General features: G+C 62.7%; 1 non-coding gene across 1 annotated transcript in view; it reads left to right on the top strand.

Annotated features, from left to right (window-relative positions):
* Nucleotides 1-19,234: 19,234 nt before the first annotated feature.
* Nucleotides 19,235-19,385, top strand: part of LOC124309851 (small subunit ribosomal RNA) — a 1,913-nt gene continuing 1,762 nt past the window's right edge. The window contains exon 1 of the ribosomal RNA XR_006909427.1: nucleotides 19,235-19,385. This exon is cut by the window's right edge and continues 1,762 nt beyond it. This is a non-coding gene — a ribosomal RNA (small subunit ribosomal RNA).

Genomic DNA, 19,385 nt, shown 5'->3' with positions numbered 1-19,385 from the left:
GATGCGCGGCGTCCCGGAGTCGATCCGGGCCGACGGGACTTGTAAAAATTACGGTCCGAGTCGACCGAAAGGCGATGCGCGGCGTCCCGGAGTCGATCCGGGCCGACGGGACTTGTAAAAATTTCGGTCCGAGTCGACCGAAAGGCGATGCGCGGCGTCTTGGAGACTATACGGGCCGACGGGACTCGATGAAGTTTCGTTCCGAGTCGACCGAAAGGCGATGCGCGGCGTCCCGGAGTCGATCCGGGCCGACGGAACTTGTAAAAATTTCGGTCCGAGTCGACCGAAAGGCGATGCGCGGCGTCCCGGAGTCGATCCGGGCCGACGGGACTTGTAAAAATTTCGGTCCGAGTCGACCGAAAGGCGATGCGCGGCGTCCCGGAGTCGATCCGGGCCGACGGGACTTGTAAAAATTACGGTCCGAGACGACCGAAAGGCGATGCGCGGCGTCCCGGAGTCGATCCGGGCCGACGGGACTTGTAAAAATTTCGGTCCGAGTCGACCGAAAGGCGATGCGCGGCGTTCCGGAGTCGATCCGGGCCGACGGGACTTGTAAAAATTTCGGTCCGAGTCGACCGAAAGGCGATGCGCGGCGTCCCGGAGTCGATCCGGGCCGACGGGACTTGTAAAAATTTCGGTCCGAGTCGACCGAAAGGCGATGCGCGGCGTCCCGGAGTCGATCCGGGCCGACGGGACTTGTAAAAATTTCGGTCCGAGCCGACCGAAAGGCGATGCGCGGCGTCCCGGAGTCGATCCGGGCCGACGGGACTTGTAAAAATTTCGGTCCGAGTCGACCGAAAGGCGATGCGCGGCGTCCCGGAGTCGATCCGGGCCGACGGGACTTGTAAAAATTACGGTCCGAGTCGACCGAAAGGCGATGCGCGGCGTCCCGGAGTCGATCCGGGCCGACGGGACTTGTAAAAATTTCGGTCCGAGTCGACCGAAAGGCGATGCGCGGCGTCTTGGAGACTATACGGGCCGACGGGACTCGATGAAGTTTCGTTCCGAGTCGACCGAAAGGCGATGCGCGGCGTCCCGGAGTCGATCCGGGCCGACGGAACTTGTAAAAATTTCGGTCCGAGTCGACCGAAAGGCGATGCGCGGCGTCCCGGAGTCGATCCGGGCCGACGGGACTTGTAAAAATTACGGTCCGAGTCGACCGAAAGGCGATGCGCGGCGTCCCGGAGTCGATCCGGGCCGACGGGACTTGTAAAAATTTCGGTCCGAGTCGACCGAAAGGCGATGCGCGGCGTCTTGGAGACTATACGGGCCGACGGGACTCGATGAAGTTTCGTTCCGAGTCGACCGAAAGGCGATGCGCGGCGTCCCGGAGTCGATCCGGGCCGACGGGACTTGTAAAAATTACGGTCCGAGTCGACCGAAAGGCGATGCGCGGCGTCCCGGAGTCGATCCGGGCCGACGGGACTTGTAAAAATTTCGGTCCGAGTCGACCGAAAGGCGATGCGCGGCGTCTTGGAGACTATACGGGCCGACGGGACTCGATGAAGTTTCGTTCCGAGTCGACCGAAAGGCGATGCGCGGCGTCCCGGAGTCGATCCGGGCCGACGGAACTTGTAAAAATTTCGGTCCGAGTCGACCGAAAGGCGATGCGCGGCGTCCCGGAGTCGATCCGGGCCGACGGGACTTGTAAAAATTTCGGTCCGAGTCGACCGAAAGGCGATGCGCGGCGTCCCGGAGTCGATCCGGGCCGACGGGACTTGTAAAAATTACGGTCCGAGACGACCGAAAGGCGATGCGCGGCGTCCCGGAGTCGATCCGGGCCGACGGGACTTGTAAAAATTTCGGTCCGAGTCGACCGAAAGGCGATGCGCGGCGTTCCGGAGTCGATCCGGGCCGACGGGACTTGTAAAAATTTCGGTCCGAGTCGACCGAAAGGCGATGCGCGGCGTCCCGGAGTCGATCCGGGCCGACGGGACTTGTAAAAATTTCGGTCCGAGTCGACCGAAAGGCGATGCGCGGCGTCCCGGAGTCGATCCGGGCCGACGGGACTTGTAAAAATTTCGGTCCGAGCCGACCGAAAGGCGATGCGCGGCGTCCCGGAGTCGATCCGGGCCGACGGGACTTGTAAAAATTTCGGTCCGAGTCGACCGAAAGGCGATGCGCGGCGTCCCGGAGTCGATCCGGGCCGACGGGACTTGTAAAAATTACGGTCCGAGTCGACCGAAAGGCGATGCGCGGCGTCCCGGAGTCGATCCGGGCCGACGGGACTTGTAAAAATTTCGGTCCGAGTCGACCGAAAGGCGATGCGCGGCGTCCCGGAGTCGATCCGGGCCGACGGGACTTGTAAAAATTACGGTCCGAGTCGACCGAAAGGCGATGCGCGGCGTCCCGGAGTCGATCCGGGCCGACGGGACTTGTAAAAATTTCGGTCCGAGTCGACCGAAAGGCGATGCGCGGCGTTCCGGAGTCGATCCGGGCCGACGGGACTTGTAAAAATTTCGGTCCGAGTCGACCGAAAGGCGATGCGCGGCGTCCCGGAGTCGATCCGGGCCGACGGGACTTGTAAAAATTTCGGTCCGAGTCGACCGAAAGGCGATGCGCGGCGTCCCGGAGTCGATCCGGGCCGACGGAACTTGTAAAAATTTCGGTCCGAGTCGACCGAAAGGCGATGCGCGGCGTCCCGGAGTCGATCCGGGCCGACGGGACTTGTAAAAATTTCGGTCCGAGTCGACCGAAAGGCGATGCGCGGCGTCCCGGAGTCGATCCGGGCCGACGGGACTTGTAAAAATTTCGGTCCGAGTCGACCGAAAGGCGATGCGCGGCGTCCCGGAGTCGATCCGGGCCGACGGGACTTGTAAAAATTCCGGTCCGAGCCGACCGAAAGGCGATGCGCGGCGTCCCGGAGTCGATCCGGGCCGACGGGACTTGTAAAAATTTCGGTCCGAGTCGACCGAAAGGCGATGCGCGGCGTCCCGGAGTCGATCCGGGCCGACGGGACTTGTAAAAATTACGGTCCGAGTCGACCGAAAGGCGATGCGCGGCGTCCCGGAGTCGATCCGGGCCGACGGGACTTGTAAAAATTTCGGTCCGAGTCGACCGAAAGGCGATGCGCGGCGTCCCGGAGTCGATCCGGGCCGACGGGACTTGTAAAAATTACGGTCCGAGTCGACCGAAAGGCGATGCGCGGCGTCCCGGAGTCGATCCGGGCCGACGGGACTTGTAAAAATTTCGGTCCGAGTCGACCGAAAGGCGATGCGCGGCGTTCCGGAGTCGATCCGGGCGGACGGGACTTGTAAAAATTTCGGTCCGAGTCGACCGAAAGGCGATGCGCGGCGTCCCGGAGTCGATCCGGGCCGACGGGACTTGTAAAAATTTCGGTCCGAGTCGACCGAAAGGCGATGCGCGGCGTCCCGGAGTCGATCCGGGCCGACGGGACTTGTAAAAATTTCGGTCCGAGTCGACCGAAAGGCGATGCGCGGCGTTCCGGAGTCGATCCGGGCGGACGGGACTTGTAAAAATTTCGGTCCGAGTCGACCGAAAGGCGATGCGCGGCGTCCCGGAGTCGATCCGGGCCGACGGGACTTGTAAAAATTTCGGTCCGAGTCGACCGAAAGGCGATGCGCGGCGTCCCGGAGTCGATCCGGGCCGACGGGACTTGTAAAAATTTCGGTCCGAGTCGACCGAAAGGCGATGCGCGGCGTTCCGGAGTCGATCCGGGCCGACGGGACTTGTAAAAATTTCGGTCCGAGTCGACCGAAAGGCGATGCGCGGCGTCCCGGAGTCGATCCGGGCCGACGGGACTTGTAAAAATTTCGGTCCGAGTCGACCGAAAGGCGATGCGCGGCGTCTTGGAGACTATACGGGCCGACGGGACTCGATGAAGTTTCGTTCCGAGTCGACCGAAAGGCAATGCGCCGCGTCCCGGGGCCGATGGGTCGACGGCGGACGGACCGACCCCCGGTGCGGCGCGACGGGACACTTGTGAAAATTTCGGTCCGAGTCGACCGAGAGGCGACGCGCGGCGACGCGCGGCCTCCCCGAGTCGATCCGGGCCGACGGAACTTGTAAAAATTTCGGTCCGAGTCGACCGAAAGGCGATGCGCGGCGTCCCGGAGTCGATCCGGGCCGACGGGACTTGTAAAAATTACGGTCCGAGTCGACCGAAAGGCGATGCGCGGCGTCCCGGAGTCGATCCGGGCCGACGGGACTTGTAAAAATTTCGGTCCGAGTCGACCGAAAGGCGATGCGCGGCGTCTTGGAGACTATACGGGCCGACGGGACTCGATGAAGTTTCGGTCCGAGTCGACCGAAAGGCGATGCGCGGCGTCCCGGAGTCGATCCGGGCCGACGGGACTTGTAAAAATTACGGTCCGAGTCGACCGAAAGGCGATGCGCGGCGTCCCGGAGTCGATCCGGGCCGACGGGACTTGTAAAAATTTCGGTCCGAGTCGACCGAAAGGCGATGCGCGGCGTCTTGGAGACTATACGGGCCGACGGGACTCGATGAAGTTTCGTTCCGAGTCGACCGAAAGGCGATGCGCGGCGTCCCGGAGTCGATCCGGGCCGACGGAACTTGTAAAAATTTCGGTCCGAGTCGACCGAAAGGCGATGCGCGGCGTCCCGGAGTCGATCCGGGCCGACGGGACTTGTAAAAATTACGGTCCGAGTCGACCGAAAGGCGATGCGCGGCGTCCCGGAGTCGATCCGGGCCGACGGGACTTGTAAAAATTTCGGTCCGAGTCGACCGAAAGGCGATGCGCGGCGTCTTGGAGACTATACGGGCCGACGGGACTCGATGAAGTTTCGTTCCGAGTCGACCGAAAGGCGATGCGCGGCGTCCCGGAGTCGATCCGGGCCGACGGGACTTGTAAAAATTACGGTCCGAGTCGACCGAAAGGCGATGCGCGGCGTCCCGGAGTCGATCCGGGCCGACGGGACTTGTAAAAATTTCGGTCCGAGTCGACCGAAAGGCGATGCGCGGCGTCTTGGAGACTATACGGGCCGACGGGACTCGATGAAGTTTCGTTCCGAGTCGACCGAAAGGCGATGCGCGGCGTCCCGGAGTCGATCCGGGCCGACGGAACTTGTAAAAATTTCGGTCCGAGTCGACCGAAAGGCGATGCGCGGCGTCCCGGAGTCGATCCGGGCCGACGGGACTTGTAAAAATTTCGGTCCGAGTCGACCGAAAGGCGATGCGCGGCGTCTTGGAGACTATACGGGCCGACGGGACTCGATGAAGTTTCGTTCCGAGTCGACCGAAAGGCAATGCGCCGCGTCCCGGGGCCGATGGGTCGACGGCGGACGGACCGACCCCCGGTGCGGCGCGACGGGACACTTGTGAAAATTTCGGTCCGAGTCGACCGAGAGGCGACGCGCGGCGACGCGCGGCCTCCCCGAGTCGATCCGGGCCGACGGAACTTGTAAAAATTTCGGTCCGAGTCGACCGAAAGGCGATGCGCGGCGTCCCGGAGTCGATCCGGGCCGACGGGACTTGTAAAAATTACGGTCCGAGTCGACCGAAAGGCGATGCGCGGCGTCCCGGAGTCGATCCGGGCCGACGGGACTTGTAAAAATTTCGGTCCGAGTCGACCGAAAGGCGATGCGCGGCGTCTTGGAGACTATACGGGCCGACGGGACTCGATGAAGTTTCGGTCCGAGTCGACCGAAAGGCGATGCGCGGCGTCCCGGAGTCGATCCGGGCCGACGGGACTTGTAAAAATTACGGTCCGAGTCGACCGAAAGGCGATGCGCGGCGTCCCGGAGTCGATCCGGGCCGACGGGACTTGTAAAAATTTCGGTCCGAGTCGACCGAAAGGCGATGCGCGGCGTCTTGGAGACTATACGGGCCGACGGGACTCGATGAAGTTTCGTTCCGAGTCGACCGAAAGGCGATGCGCGGCGTCCCGGAGTCGATCCGGGCCGACGGAACTTGTAAAAATTTCGGTCCGAGTCGACCGAAAGGCGATGCGCGGCGTCCCGGAGTCGATCCGGGCCGACGGGACTTGTAAAAATTACGGTCCGAGTCGACCGAAAGGCGATGCGCGGCGTCCCGGAGTCGATCCGGGCCGACGGGACTTGTAAAAATTTCGGTCCGAGTCGACCGAAAGGCGATGCGCGGCGTCTTGGAGACTATACGGGCCGACGGGACTCGATGAAGTTTCGTTCCGAGTCGACCGAAAGGCGATGCGCGGCGTCCCGGAGTCGATCCGGGCCGACGGGACTTGTAAAAATTACGGTCCGAGTCGACCGAAAGGCGATGCGCGGCGTCCCGGAGTCGATCCGGGCCGACGGGACTTGTAAAAATTTCGGTCCGAGTCGACCGAAAGGCGATGCGCGGCGTCTTGGAGACTATACGGGCCGACGGGACTCGATGAAGTTTCGTTCCGAGTCGACCGAAAGGCGATGCGCGGCGTCCCGGAGTCGATCCGGGCCGACGGAACTTGTAAAAATTTCGGTCCGAGTCGACCGAAAGGCGATGCGCGGCGTCCCGGAGTCGATCCGGGCCGACGGGACTTGTAAAAATTTCGGTCCGAGTCGACCGAAAGGCGATGCGCGGCGTCTTGGAGACTATACGGGCCGACGGGACTCGATGAAGTTTCGTTCCGAGTCGACCGAAAGGCAATGCGCCGCGTCCCGGGGCCGATGGGTCGACGGCGGACGGACCGACCCCCGGTGCGGCGCGACGGGACACTTGTGAAAATTTCGGTCCGAGTCGACCGAGAGGCGACGCGCGGCGACGCGCGGCCTCCCCGAGTCGATCCGGGCCGACGGAACTTGTAAAAATTTCGGTCCGAGTCGACCGAAAGGCGATGCGCGGCGTCCCGGAGTCGATCCGGGCCGACGGGACTTGTAAAAATTACGGTCCGAGTCGACCGAAAGGCGATGCGCGGCGTCCCGGAGTCGATCCGGGCCGACGGGACTTGTAAAAATTTCGGTCCGAGTCGACCGAAAGGCGATGCGCGGCGTCTTGGAGACTATACGGGCCGACGGGACTCGATGAAGTTTCGGTCCGAGTCGACCGAAAGGCGATGCGCGGCGTCCCGGAGTCGATCCGGGCCGACGGGACTTGTAAAAATTACGGTCCGAGTCGACCGAAAGGCGATGCGCGGCGTCCCGGAGTCGATCCGGGCCGACGGGACTTGTAAAAATTTCGGTCCGAGTCGACCGAAAGGCGATGCGCGGCGTCTTGGAGACTATACGGGCCGACGGGACTCGATGAAGTTTCGTTCCGAGTCGACCGAAAGGCGATGCGCGGCGTCCCGGAGTCGATCCGGGCCGACGGAACTTGTAAAAATTTCGGTCCGAGTCGACCGAAAGGCGATGCGCGGCGTCCCGGAGTCGATCCGGGCCGACGGGACTTGTAAAAATTACGGTCCGAGTCGACCGAAAGGCGATGCGCGGCGTCCCGGAGTCGATCCGGGCCGACGGGACTTGTAAAAATTTCGGTCCGAGTCGACCGAAAGGCGATGCGCGGCGTCTTGGAGACTATACGGGCCGACGGGACTCGATGAAGTTTCGTTCCGAGTCGACCGAAAGGCGATGCGCGGCGTCCCGGAGTCGATCCGGGCCGACGGGACTTGTAAAAATTACGGTCCGAGTCGACCGAAAGGCGATGCGCGGCGTCCCGGAGTCGATCCGGGCCGACGGGACTTGTAAAAATTTCGGTCCGAGTCGACCGAAAGGCGATGCGCGGCGTCTTGGAGACTATACGGGCCGACGGGACTCGATGAAGTTTCGTTCCGAGTCGACCGAAAGGCGATGCGCGGCGTCCCGGAGTCGATCCGGGCCGACGGAACTTGTAAAAATTTCGGTCCGAGTCGACCGAAAGGCGATGCGCGGCGTCCCGGAGTCGATCCGGGCCGACGGGACTTGTAAAAATTTCGGTCCGAGTCGACCGAAAGGCGATGCGCGGCGTCCCGGAGTCGATCCGGGCCGACGGGACTTGTAAAAATTACGGTCCGAGACGACCGAAAGGCGATGCGCGGCGTCCCGGAGTCGATCCGGGCCGACGGGACTTGTAAAAATTTCGGTCCGAGTCGACCGAAAGGCGATGCGCGGCGTTCCGGAGTCGATCCGGGCCGACGGGACTTGTAAAAATTTCGGTCCGAGTCGACCGAAAGGCGATGCGCGGCGTCCCGGAGTCGATCCGGGCCGACGGGACTTGTAAAAATTTCGGTCCGAGTCGACCGAAAGGCGATGCGCGGCGTCCCGGAGTCGATCCGGGCCGACGGGACTTGTAAAAATTTCGGTCCGAGCCGACCGAAAGGCGATGCGCGGCGTCCCGGAGTCGATCCGGGCCGACGGGACTTGTAAAAATTTCGGTCCGAGTCGACCGAAAGGCGATGCGCGGCGTCCCGGAGTCGATCCGGGCCGACGGGACTTGTAAAAATTACGGTCCGAGTCGACCGAAAGGCGATGCGCGGCGTCCCGGAGTCGATCCGGGCCGACGGGACTTGTAAAAATTTCGGTCCGAGTCGACCGAAAGGCGATGCGCGGCGTCCCGGAGTCGATCCGGGCCGACGGGACTTGTAAAAATTACGGTCCGAGTCGACCGAAAGGCGATGCGCGGCGTCCCGGAGTCGATCCGGGCCGACGGGACTTGTAAAAATTTCGGTCCGAGTCGACCGAAAGGCGATGCGCGGCGTTCCGGAGTCGATCCGGGCCGACGGGACTTGTAAAAATTTCGGTCCGAGTCGACCGAAAGGCGATGCGCGGCGTCCCGGAGTCGATCCGGGCCGACGGGACTTGTAAAAATTTCGGTCCGAGTCGACCGAAAGGCGATGCGCGGCGTCCCGGAGTCGATCCGGGCCGACGGAACTTGTAAAAATTTCGGTCCGAGTCGACCGAAAGGCGATGCGCGGCGTCCCGGAGTCGATCCGGGCCGACGGGACTTGTAAAAATTTCGGTCCGAGTCGACCGAAAGGCGATGCGCGGCGTCCCGGAGTCGATCCGGGCCGACGGGACTTGTAAAAATTTCGGTCCGAGTCGACCGAAAGGCGATGCGCGGCGTCCCGGAGTCGATCCGGGCCGACGGGACTTGTAAAAATTTCGGTCCGAGCCGACCGAAAGGCGATGCGCGGCGTCCCGGAGTCGATCCGGGCCGACGGGACTTGTAAAAATTTCGGTCCGAGTCGACCGAAAGGCGATGCGCGGCGTCCCGGAGTCGATCCGGGCCGACGGGACTTGTAAAAATTACGGTCCGAGTCGACCGAAAGGCGATGCGCGGCGTCCCGGAGTCGATCCGGGCCGACGGGACTTGTAAAAATTTCGGTCCGAGTCGACCGAAAGGCGATGCGCGGCGTCCCGGAGTCGATCCGGGCCGACGGGACTTGTAAAAATTACGGTCCGAGTCGACCGAAAGGCGATGCGCGGCGTCCCGGAGTCGATCCGGGCCGACGGGACTTGTAAAAATTTCGGTCCGAGTCGACCGAAAGGCGATGCGCGGCGTTCCGGAGTCGATCCGGGCGGACGGGACTTGTAAAAATTTCGGTCCGAGTCGACCGAAAGGCGATGCGCGGCGTCCCGGAGTCGATCCGGGCCGACGGGACTTGTAAAAATTTCGGTCCGAGTCGACCGAAAGGCGATGCGCGGCGTCCCGGAGTCGATCCGGGCCGACGGGACTTGTAAAAATTTCGGTCCGAGTCGACCGAAAGGCGATGCGCGGCGTTCCGGAGTCGATCCGGGCGGACGGGACTTGTAAAAATTTCGGTCCGAGTCGACCGAAAGGCGATGCGCGGCGTCCCGGAGTCGATCCGGGCCGACGGGACTTGTAAAAATTTCGGTCCGAGTCGACCGAAAGGCGATGCGCGGCGTCCCGGAGTCGATCCGGGCCGACGGGACTTGTAAAAATTTCGGTCCGAGTCGACCGAAAGGCGATGCGCGGCGTTCCGGAGTCGATCCGGGCCGACGGGACTTGTAAAAATTTCGGTCCGAGTCGACCGAAAGGCGATGCGCGGCGTCCCGGAGTCGATCCGGGCCGACGGGACTTGTAAAAATTTCGGTCCGAGTCGACCGAAAGGCGATGCGCGGCGTCTTGGAGACTATACGGGCCGACGGGACTCGATGAAGTTTCGTTCCGAGTCGACCGAAAGGCAATGCGCCGCGTCCCGGGGCCGATGGGTCGACGGCGGACGGACCGACCCCCGGTGCGGCGCGACGGGACACTTGTGAAAATTTCGGTCCGAGTCGACCGAGAGGCGACGCGCGGCGACGCGCGGCCTCCCCGAGTCGATCCGGGCCGACGGAACTTGTAAAAATTTCGGTCCGAGTCGACCGAAAGGCGATGCGCGGCGTCCCGGAGTCGATCCGGGCCGACGGGACTTGTAAAAATTACGGTCCGAGTCGACCGAAAGGCGATGCGCGGCGTCCCGGAGTCGATCCGGGCCGACGGGACTTGTAAAAATTTCGGTCCGAGTCGACCGAAAGGCGATGCGCGGCGTCTTGGAGACTATACGGGCCGACGGGACTCGATGAAGTTTCGGTCCGAGTCGACCGAAAGGCGATGCGCGGCGTCCCGGAGTCGATCCGGGCCGACGGGACTTGTAAAAATTACGGTCCGAGTCGACCGAAAGGCGATGCGCGGCGTCCCGGAGTCGATCCGGGCCGACGGGACTTGTAAAAATTTCGGTCCGAGTCGACCGAAAGGCGATGCGCGGCGTCTTGGAGACTATACGGGCCGACGGGACTCGATGAAGTTTCGTTCCGAGTCGACCGAAAGGCGATGCGCGGCGTCCCGGAGTCGATCCGGGCCGACGGAACTTGTAAAAATTTCGGTCCGAGTCGACCGAAAGGCGATGCGCGGCGTCCCGGAGTCGATCCGGGCCGACGGGACTTGTAAAAATTACGGTCCGAGTCGACCGAAAGGCGATGCGCGGCGTCCCGGAGTCGATCCGGGCCGACGGGACTTGTAAAAATTTCGGTCCGAGTCGACCGAAAGGCGATGCGCGGCGTCTTGGAGACTATACGGGCCGACGGGACTCGATGAAGTTTCGTTCCGAGTCGACCGAAAGGCGATGCGCGGCGTCCCGGAGTCGATCCGGGCCGACGGGACTTGTAAAAATTACGGTCCGAGTCGACCGAAAGGCGATGCGCGGCGTCCCGGAGTCGATCCGGGCCGACGGGACTTGTAAAAATTTCGGTCCGAGTCGACCGAAAGGCGATGCGCGGCGTCTTGGAGACTATACGGGCCGACGGGACTCGATGAAGTTTCGTTCCGAGTCGACCGAAAGGCGATGCGCGGCGTCCCGGAGTCGATCCGGGCCGACGGAACTTGTAAAAATTTCGGTCCGAGTCGACCGAAAGGCGATGCGCGGCGTCCCGGAGTCGATCCGGGCCGACGGGACTTGTAAAAATTTCGGTCCGAGTCGACCGAAAGGCGATGCGCGGCGTCCCGGAGTCGATCCGGGCCGACGGGACTTGTAAAAATTACGGTCCGAGACGACCGAAAGGCGATGCGCGGCGTCCCGGAGTCGATCCGGGCCGACGGGACTTGTAAAAATTTCGGTCCGAGTCGACCGAAAGGCGATGCGCGGCGTTCCGGAGTCGATCCGGGCCGACGGGACTTGTAAAAATTTCGGTCCGAGTCGACCGAAAGGCGATGCGCGGCGTCCCGGAGTCGATCCGGGCCGACGGGACTTGTAAAAATTTCGGTCCGAGTCGACCGAAAGGCGATGCGCGGCGTCCCGGAGTCGATCCGGGCCGACGGGACTTGTAAAAATTTCGGTCCGAGCCGACCGAAAGGCGATGCGCGGCGTCCCGGAGTCGATCCGGGCCGACGGGACTTGTAAAAATTTCGGTCCGAGTCGACCGAAAGGCGATGCGCGGCGTCCCGGAGTCGATCCGGGCCGACGGGACTTGTAAAAATTACGGTCCGAGTCGACCGAAAGGCGATGCGCGGCGTCCCGGAGTCGATCCGGGCCGACGGGACTTGTAAAAATTTCGGTCCGAGTCGACCGAAAGGCGATGCGCGGCGTCCCGGAGTCGATCCGGGCCGACGGGACTTGTAAAAATTACGGTCCGAGTCGACCGAAAGGCGATGCGCGGCGTCCCGGAGTCGATCCGGGCCGACGGGACTTGTAAAAATTTCGGTCCGAGTCGACCGAAAGGCGATGCGCGGCGTTCCGGAGTCGATCCGGGCCGACGGGACTTGTAAAAATTTCGGTCCGAGTCGACCGAAAGGCGATGCGCGGCGTCCCGGAGTCGATCCGGGCCGACGGGACTTGTAAAAATTTCGGTCCGAGTCGACCGAAAGGCGATGCGCGGCGTCCCGGAGTCGATCCGGGCCGACGGGACTTGTAAAAATTACGGTCCGAGTCGACCGAAAGGCGATGCGCGGCGTCCCGGAGTCGATCCGGGCCGACGGGACTTGTAAAAATTTCGGTCCGAGTCGACCGAAAGGCGATGCGCGGCGTTCCGGAGTCGATCCGGGCGGACGGGACTTGTAAAAATTTCGGTCCGAGTCGACCGAAAGGCGATGCGCGGCGTCCCGGAGTCGATCCGGGCCGACGGGACTTGTAAAAATTTCGGTCCGAGTCGACCGAAAGGCGATGCGCGGCGTCCCGGAGTCGATCCGGGCCGACGGGACTTGTAAAAATTTCGGTCCGAGTCGACCGAAAGGCGATGCGCGGCGTTCCGGAGTCGATCCGGGCGGACGGGACTTGTAAAAATTTCGGTCCGAGTCGACCGAAAGGCGATGCGCGGCGTCCCGGAGTCGATCCGGGCCGACGGGACTTGTAAAAATTTCGGTCCGAGTCGACCGAAAGGCGATGCGCGGCGTCCCGGAGTCGATCCGGGCCGACGGGACTTGTAAAAATTTCGGTCCGAGTCGACCGAAAGGCGATGCGCGGCGTTCCGGAGTCGATCCGGGCCGACGGGACTTGTAAAAATTTCGGTCCGAGTCGACCGAAAGGCGATGCGCGGCGTCCCGGAGTCGATCCGGGCCGACGGGACTTGTAAAAATTTCGGTCCGAGTCGACCGAAAGGCGATGCGCGGCGTCTTGGAGACTATACGGGCCGACGGGACTCGATGAAGTTTCGTTCCGAGTCGACCGAAAGGCAATGCGCCGCGTCCCGGGGCCGATGGGTCGACGGCGGACGGACCGACCCCCGGTGCGGCGCGACGGGACACTTGTGAAAATTTCGGTCCGAGTCGACCGAGAGGCGACGCGCGGCGACGCGCGGCCTCCCCGAGTCGATCCGGGCCGACGGAACTTGTAAAAATTTCGGTCCGAGTCGACCGAAAGGCGATGCGCGGCGTCCCGGAGTCGATCCGGGCCGACGGGACTTGTAAAAATTACGGTCCGAGTCGACCGAAAGGCGATGCGCGGCGTCCCGGAGTCGATCCGGGCCGACGGGACTTGTAAAAATTTCGGTCCGAGTCGACCGAAAGGCGATGCGCGGCGTCTTGGAGACTATACGGGCCGACGGGACTCGATGAAGTTTCGGTCCGAGTCGACCGAAAGGCGATGCGCGGCGTCCCGGAGTCGATCCGGGCCGACGGGACTTGTAAAAATTACGGTCCGAGTCGACTGAAAGGCGATGCGCGGCGTCCCGGAGTCGATCCGGGCCGACGGGACTTGTAAAAATTTCGGTCCGAGTCGACCGAAAGGCGATGCGCGGCGTCTTGGAGACTATACGGGCCGACGGGACTCGATGAAGTTTCGTTCCGAGTCGACCGAAAGGCGATGCGCGGCGTCCCGGAGTCGATCCGGGCCGACGGAACTTGTAAAAATTTCGGTCCGAGTCGACCGAAAGGCGATGCGCGGCGTCCCGGAGTCGATCCGGGCCGACGGGACTTGTAAAAATTACGGTCCGAGTCGACCGAAAGGCGATGCGCGGCGTCCCGGAGTCGATCCGGGCCGACGGGACTTGTAAAAATTTCGGTCCGAGTCGACCGAAAGGCGATGCGCGGCGTTCCGGAGTCGATCCGGGCGGACGGGACTTGTAAAAATTTCGGTCCGAGTCGACCGAAAGGCGATGCGCGGCGTCCCGGAGTCGATCCGGGCCGACGGGACTTGTAAAAATTTCGGTCCGAGTCGACCGAAAGGCGATGCGCGGCGTCCCGGAGTCGATCCGGGCCGACGGGACTTGTAAAAATTTCGGTCCGAGTCGACCGAAAGGCGATGCGCGGCGTTCCGGAGTCGATCCGGGCCGACGGGACTTGTAAAAATTTCGGTCCGAGTCGACCGAAAGGCGATGCGCGGCGTCCCGGAGTCGATCCGGGCCGACGGGACTTGTAAAAATTTCGGTCCGAGTCGACCGAAAGGCGATGCGCGGCGTCTTGGAGACTATACGGGCCGACGGGACTCGATGAAGTTTCGTTCCGAGTCGACCGAAAGGCGATGCGCGGCGTCCCGGAGTCGATCCGGGCCGACGGGACTTGTAAAAATTTCGGTCCGAGTCGACCGAAAGGCGATGCGCGGCGTCTTGGAGACTATACGGGCCGACGGGACTCGATGAAGTTTCGTTCCGAGTCGACCGAAAGGCAATGCGCCGCGTCCCGGGGCCGATGGGTCGACGGCGGACGGACCGACCCCCGGTGCGGCGCGACGGGACACTTGTGAAAATTTCGGTCCGAGTCGACCGAGAGGCGACGCGCGGCGACGCGCGGCCTCCCCGAGTCGATCCGGGCCGACGGAACTTGTAAAAATTTCGGTCCGAGTCGACCGAAAGGCGATGCGCGGCGTCCCGGAGTCGATCCGGGCCGACGGGACTTGTAAAAATTACGGTCCGAGTCGACCGAAAGGCGATGCGCGGCGTCCCGGAGTCGATCCGGGCCGACGGGACTTGTAAAAATTTCGGTCCGAGTCGACCGAAAGGCGATGCGCGGCGTTCCGGAGTCGATCCGGGCCGACGGGACTTGTAAAAATTTCGGTCCGAGTCGACCGAAAGGCGATGCGCGGCGTCCCGGAGTCGATCCGGGCCGACGGGACTTGTAAAAATTTCGGTCCGAGTCGACCGAAAGGCGATGCGCGGCGTCCCGGAGTCGATCCGGGCCGACGGGACTTGTAAAAATTTCGGTCCGAGCCGACCGAAAGGCGATGCGCGGCGTCCCGGAGTCGATCCGGGCCGACGGGACTTGTAAAAATTTCGGTCCGAGTCGACCGAAAGGCGATGCGCGGCGTCCCGGAGTCGATCCGGGCCGACGGGACTTGTAAAAATTTCGGTCCGAGTCGACCGAAAGGCGATGCGCGGCGTCCCGGAGTCGATCCGGGCCGACGGGACTTGTAAAAATTTCGGTCCGAGTCGACCGAAAGGCGATGCGCGGCGTCCCGGAGTCGATCCGGGCCGACGGGACTTGTAAAAATTACGGTCCGAGTCGACCGAAAGGCGATGCGCGGCGTCCCGGAGTCGATCCGGGCCGACGGGACTTGTAAAAATTTCGGTCCGAGTCGACCGAAAGGCGATGCGCGGCGTCCCGGAGTCGATCCGGGCCGACGGGACTTGTAAAAATTACGGTCCGAGTCGACCGAAAGGCGATGCGCGGCGTCCCGGAGTCGATCCGGGCCGACGGGACTTGTAAAAATTTCGGTCCGAGTCGACCGAAAGGCGATGCGCGGCGTTCCGGAGTCGATCCGGGCGGACGGGACTTGTAAAAATTTCGGTCCGAGTCGACCGAAAGGCGATGCGCGGCGTCCCGGAGTCGATCCGGGCCGACGGGACTTGTAAAAATTTCGGTCCGAGTCGACCGAAAGGCGATGCGCGGCGTCCCGGAGTCGATCCGGGCCGACGGGACTTGTAAAAATTTCGGTCCGAGTCGACCGAAAGGCGATGCGCGGCGTTCCGGAGTCGATCCGGGCCGACGGGACTTGTAAAAATTTCGGTCCGAGTCGACCGAAAGGCGATGCGCGGCGTCCCGGAGTCGATCCGGGCCGACGGGACTTGTAAAAATTTCGGTCCGAGTCGACCGAAAGGCGATGCGCGGCGTCTTGGAGACTATACGGGCCGACGGGACTCGATGAAGTTTCGTTCCGAGTCGACCGAAAGGCGATGCGCGGCGTCCCGGAGTCGATCCGGGCCGACGGGACTTGTAAAAATTTCGGTCCGAGTCGACCGAAAGGCGATGCGCGGCGTCTTGGAGACTATACGGGCCGACGGGACTCGATGAAGTTTCGTTCCGAGTCGACCGAAAGGCAATGCGCCGCGTCCCGGGGCCGATGGGTCGACGGCGGACGGACCGACCCCCGGTGCGGCGCGACGGGACACTTGTGAAAATTTCGGTCCGAGTCGACCGAGAGGCGACGCGCGGCGACGCGCGGCCTCCCCGAGTCGATCCGGGCCGACGGAACTTGTAAAAATTTCGGTCCGAGTCGACCGAAAGGCGATGCGCGGCGTCCCGGAGTCGATCCGGGCCGACGGGACTTGTAAAAATTACGGTCCGAGTCGACCGAAAGGCGATGCGCGGCGTCCCGGAGTCGATCCGGGCCGACGGGACTTGTAAAAATTTCGGTCCGAGTCGACCGAAAGGCGATGCGCGGCGTTCCGGAGTCGATCCGGGCCGACGGGACTTGTAAAAATTTCGGTCCGAGTCGACCGAAAGGCGATGCGCGGCGTCCCGGAGTCGATCCGGGCCGACGGGACTTGTAAAAATTTCGGTCCGAGTCGACCGAAAGGCGATGCGCGGCGTCCCGGAGTCGATCCGGGCCGACGGGACTTGTAAAAATTTCGGTCCGAGCCGACCGAAAGGCGATGCGCGGCGTCCCGGAGTCGATCCGGGCCGACGGGACTTGTAAAAATTTCGGTCCGAGTCGACCGAAAGGCGATGCGCGGCGTCCCGGAGTCGATCCGGGCCGACGGGACTTGTAAAAATTACGGTCCGAGTCGACCGAAAGGCGATGCGCGGCGTCCCGGAGTCGATCCGGGCCGACGGGACTTGTAAAAATTTCGGTCCGAGTCGACCGAAAGGCGATGCGCGGCGTTCCGGAGTCGATCCGGGCCGACGGGACTTGTAAAAATTTCGGTCCGAGTCGACCGAAAGGCGATGCGCGGCGTCCCGGAGTCGATCCGGGCCGACGGGACTTGTAAAAATTACGGTCCGAGTCGACCGAAAGGCGATGCGCGGCGTCCCGGAGTCGATCCGGGCCGACGGGACTTGTAAAAATTTCGGTCCGAGTCGACCGAAAGGCGATGCGCGGCGTCTTGGAGACTATACGGGCCGACGGGACTCGATGAAGTTTCGTTCCGAGTCGACCGAAAGGCGATGCGCGGCGTCCCGGAGTCGATCCGGGCCGACGGGACTTGTAAAAATTTCGGTCCGAGTCGACCGAAAGGCGATGCGCGGCGTCTTGGAGACTATACGGGCCGACGGGACTCGATGAAGTTTCGTTCCGAGTCGACCGAAAGGCAATGCGCCGCGTCCCGGGGCCGATGGGTCGACGGCGGACGGACCGACCCCCGGTGCGGCGCGACGGGACACTTGTGAAAATTTCGGTCCGAGTCGACCGAGAGGCGACGCGCGGCGACGCGCGGCCTCCCCGAGTCGATCCGGGCCGACGGAACTTGTAAAAATTTCGGTCCGAGTCGACCGAAAGGCGATGCGCGGCGTCCCGGAGTCGATCCGGGCCGACGGGACTTGTAAAAATTACGGTCCGAGTCGACCGAAAGGCGATGCGCGGCGTCCCGGAGTCGATCCGGGCCGACGGGACTTGTAAAAATTTCGGTCCGAGTCGACCGAAAGGCGATGCGCGGCGTCTTGGAGACTATACGGGCCGACGGGACTCGATGAAGTTTCGTTCCGAGTCGACCGAAAGGCGATGCGCGGCGTCCCGGAGTCGATCCGGGCCGACGGAACTTGTAAAAATTTCGGTCCGAGTCGACCGAAAGGCGATGCGCGGCGTCCCGGAGTCGATCCGGGCCGACGGGACTTGTAAAAATTTCGGTCCGAGTCGACCGAAAGGCGATGCGCGGCGTCCCGGAGTCGATCCGGGCCGACGGGACTTGTAAAAATTACGGTCCGAGTCGACCGAAAGGCGATGCGCGGCGTCCCGGAGTCGATCCGGGCCGACGGGACTTGTAAAAATTTCGGTCCGAGTCGACCGAAAGGCGATGCGCGGCGTTCCGGAGTCGATCCGGGCCGACGGGACTTGTAAAAATTTCGGTCCGAGTCGACCGAAAGGCGATGCGCGGCGTCCCGGAGTCGATCCGGGCCGACGGGACTTGTAAAAATTTCGGTCCGAGTCGACCGAAAGGCGATGCGCGGCGTCCCGGAGTCGATCCGGGCCGACGGGACTTGTAAAAATTTCGGTCCGAGCCGACCGAAAGGCGATGCGCGGCGTCCCGGAGTCGATCCGGGCCGACGGGACTTGTAAAAATTTCGGTCCGAGTCGACCGAAAGGCGATGCGCGGCGTCCCGGAGTCGATCCGGGCCGACGGGACTTGTAAAAATTACGGTCCGAGTCGACCGAAAGGCGATGCGCGGCGTCCCGGAGTCGATCCGGGCCGACGGGACTTGTAAAAATTTCGGTCCGAGTCGACCGAAAGGCGATGCGCGGCGTCCCGGAGTCGATCCGGGCCGACGGGACTTGTAAAAATTTCGGTCCGAGTCGACCGAAAGGCGATGCGCGGCGTCCCGTAGTCGATCCGGGCCGGGAGCCTGTCGGAACATCGTCAAACGAGCCTCGGTTAATTTCGACAAAGTTCCCGGAGTTCAAAATTTTTTCGATAGCCCGCGGAGGTTTCGCCCCGTAAGCCGACCGTGCTACCACCGTACCGGCGCCGACGTCCTAGCGGCCAGGCTCCTACTAGTTAGAGGAGCGAGTCGGTCGGGCCGGTCTCCCGTCGTCCGCCTGCTACGCCGTACCGGTACGTGCTCGAGCACGATACGTACGTCGGCGTAGACCAGGAGCGGGCGTTCGCGGACCGTTCCGTGCCTCGTACCAAAGAAACTACGCGACTCGCGTTGTTTCATCTATCGTCACTGCATTACCGCGGGTCGGTGTCTCAGACCGAATGGCCCTTGACGCGGTACCAAGAAGTTCGGCTCTCCGTGAAACACGGAAGGCTGAACGCTCCAACGCACGCGTCAACTCGCTTCTTTCCGAGCGTACACTCAAAGACCAGAGACGTTATAACAACGTATCCCAGACGCTTTCAATCTAGCCGACGGGTACGGGAGATCGTTCGAACGCCTATAAGCCGAGTGTCGAGGTGGCGGCACACGGAACCGGGGCTGCCTGCGTGCAGTCCCGAAACACACAGTAGACGCGCGGCCGACCGGGCTACGAGACCCGGTCGGCGATGGGTGGCGCACGTCCGAGCCGAGATTTTGTATCGAAGCTCCCTGGTTGATCCTGCCAGTAGTCATATGCTTGTCTCAAAGATTAAGCCATGCATGTCTCAGTGCAAGCCAAATTAAGGTGAAACCGCGAATGGCTCATTAAATCAGTTATGGTTTCTTAGATCGTACACACATTTACTTGGATAACTGT

This window comes from Neodiprion virginianus, unplaced genomic scaffold, assembly GCF_021901495.1.
Source record: "Neodiprion virginianus isolate iyNeoVirg1 unplaced genomic scaffold, iyNeoVirg1.1 ptg000054l, whole genome shotgun sequence".
NCBI classification, from domain to species: Eukaryota; Metazoa; Arthropoda; class Insecta; order Hymenoptera; family Diprionidae; genus Neodiprion; species Neodiprion virginianus.
This window is presented reverse-complemented; position numbering and strand designations above follow the sequence as displayed.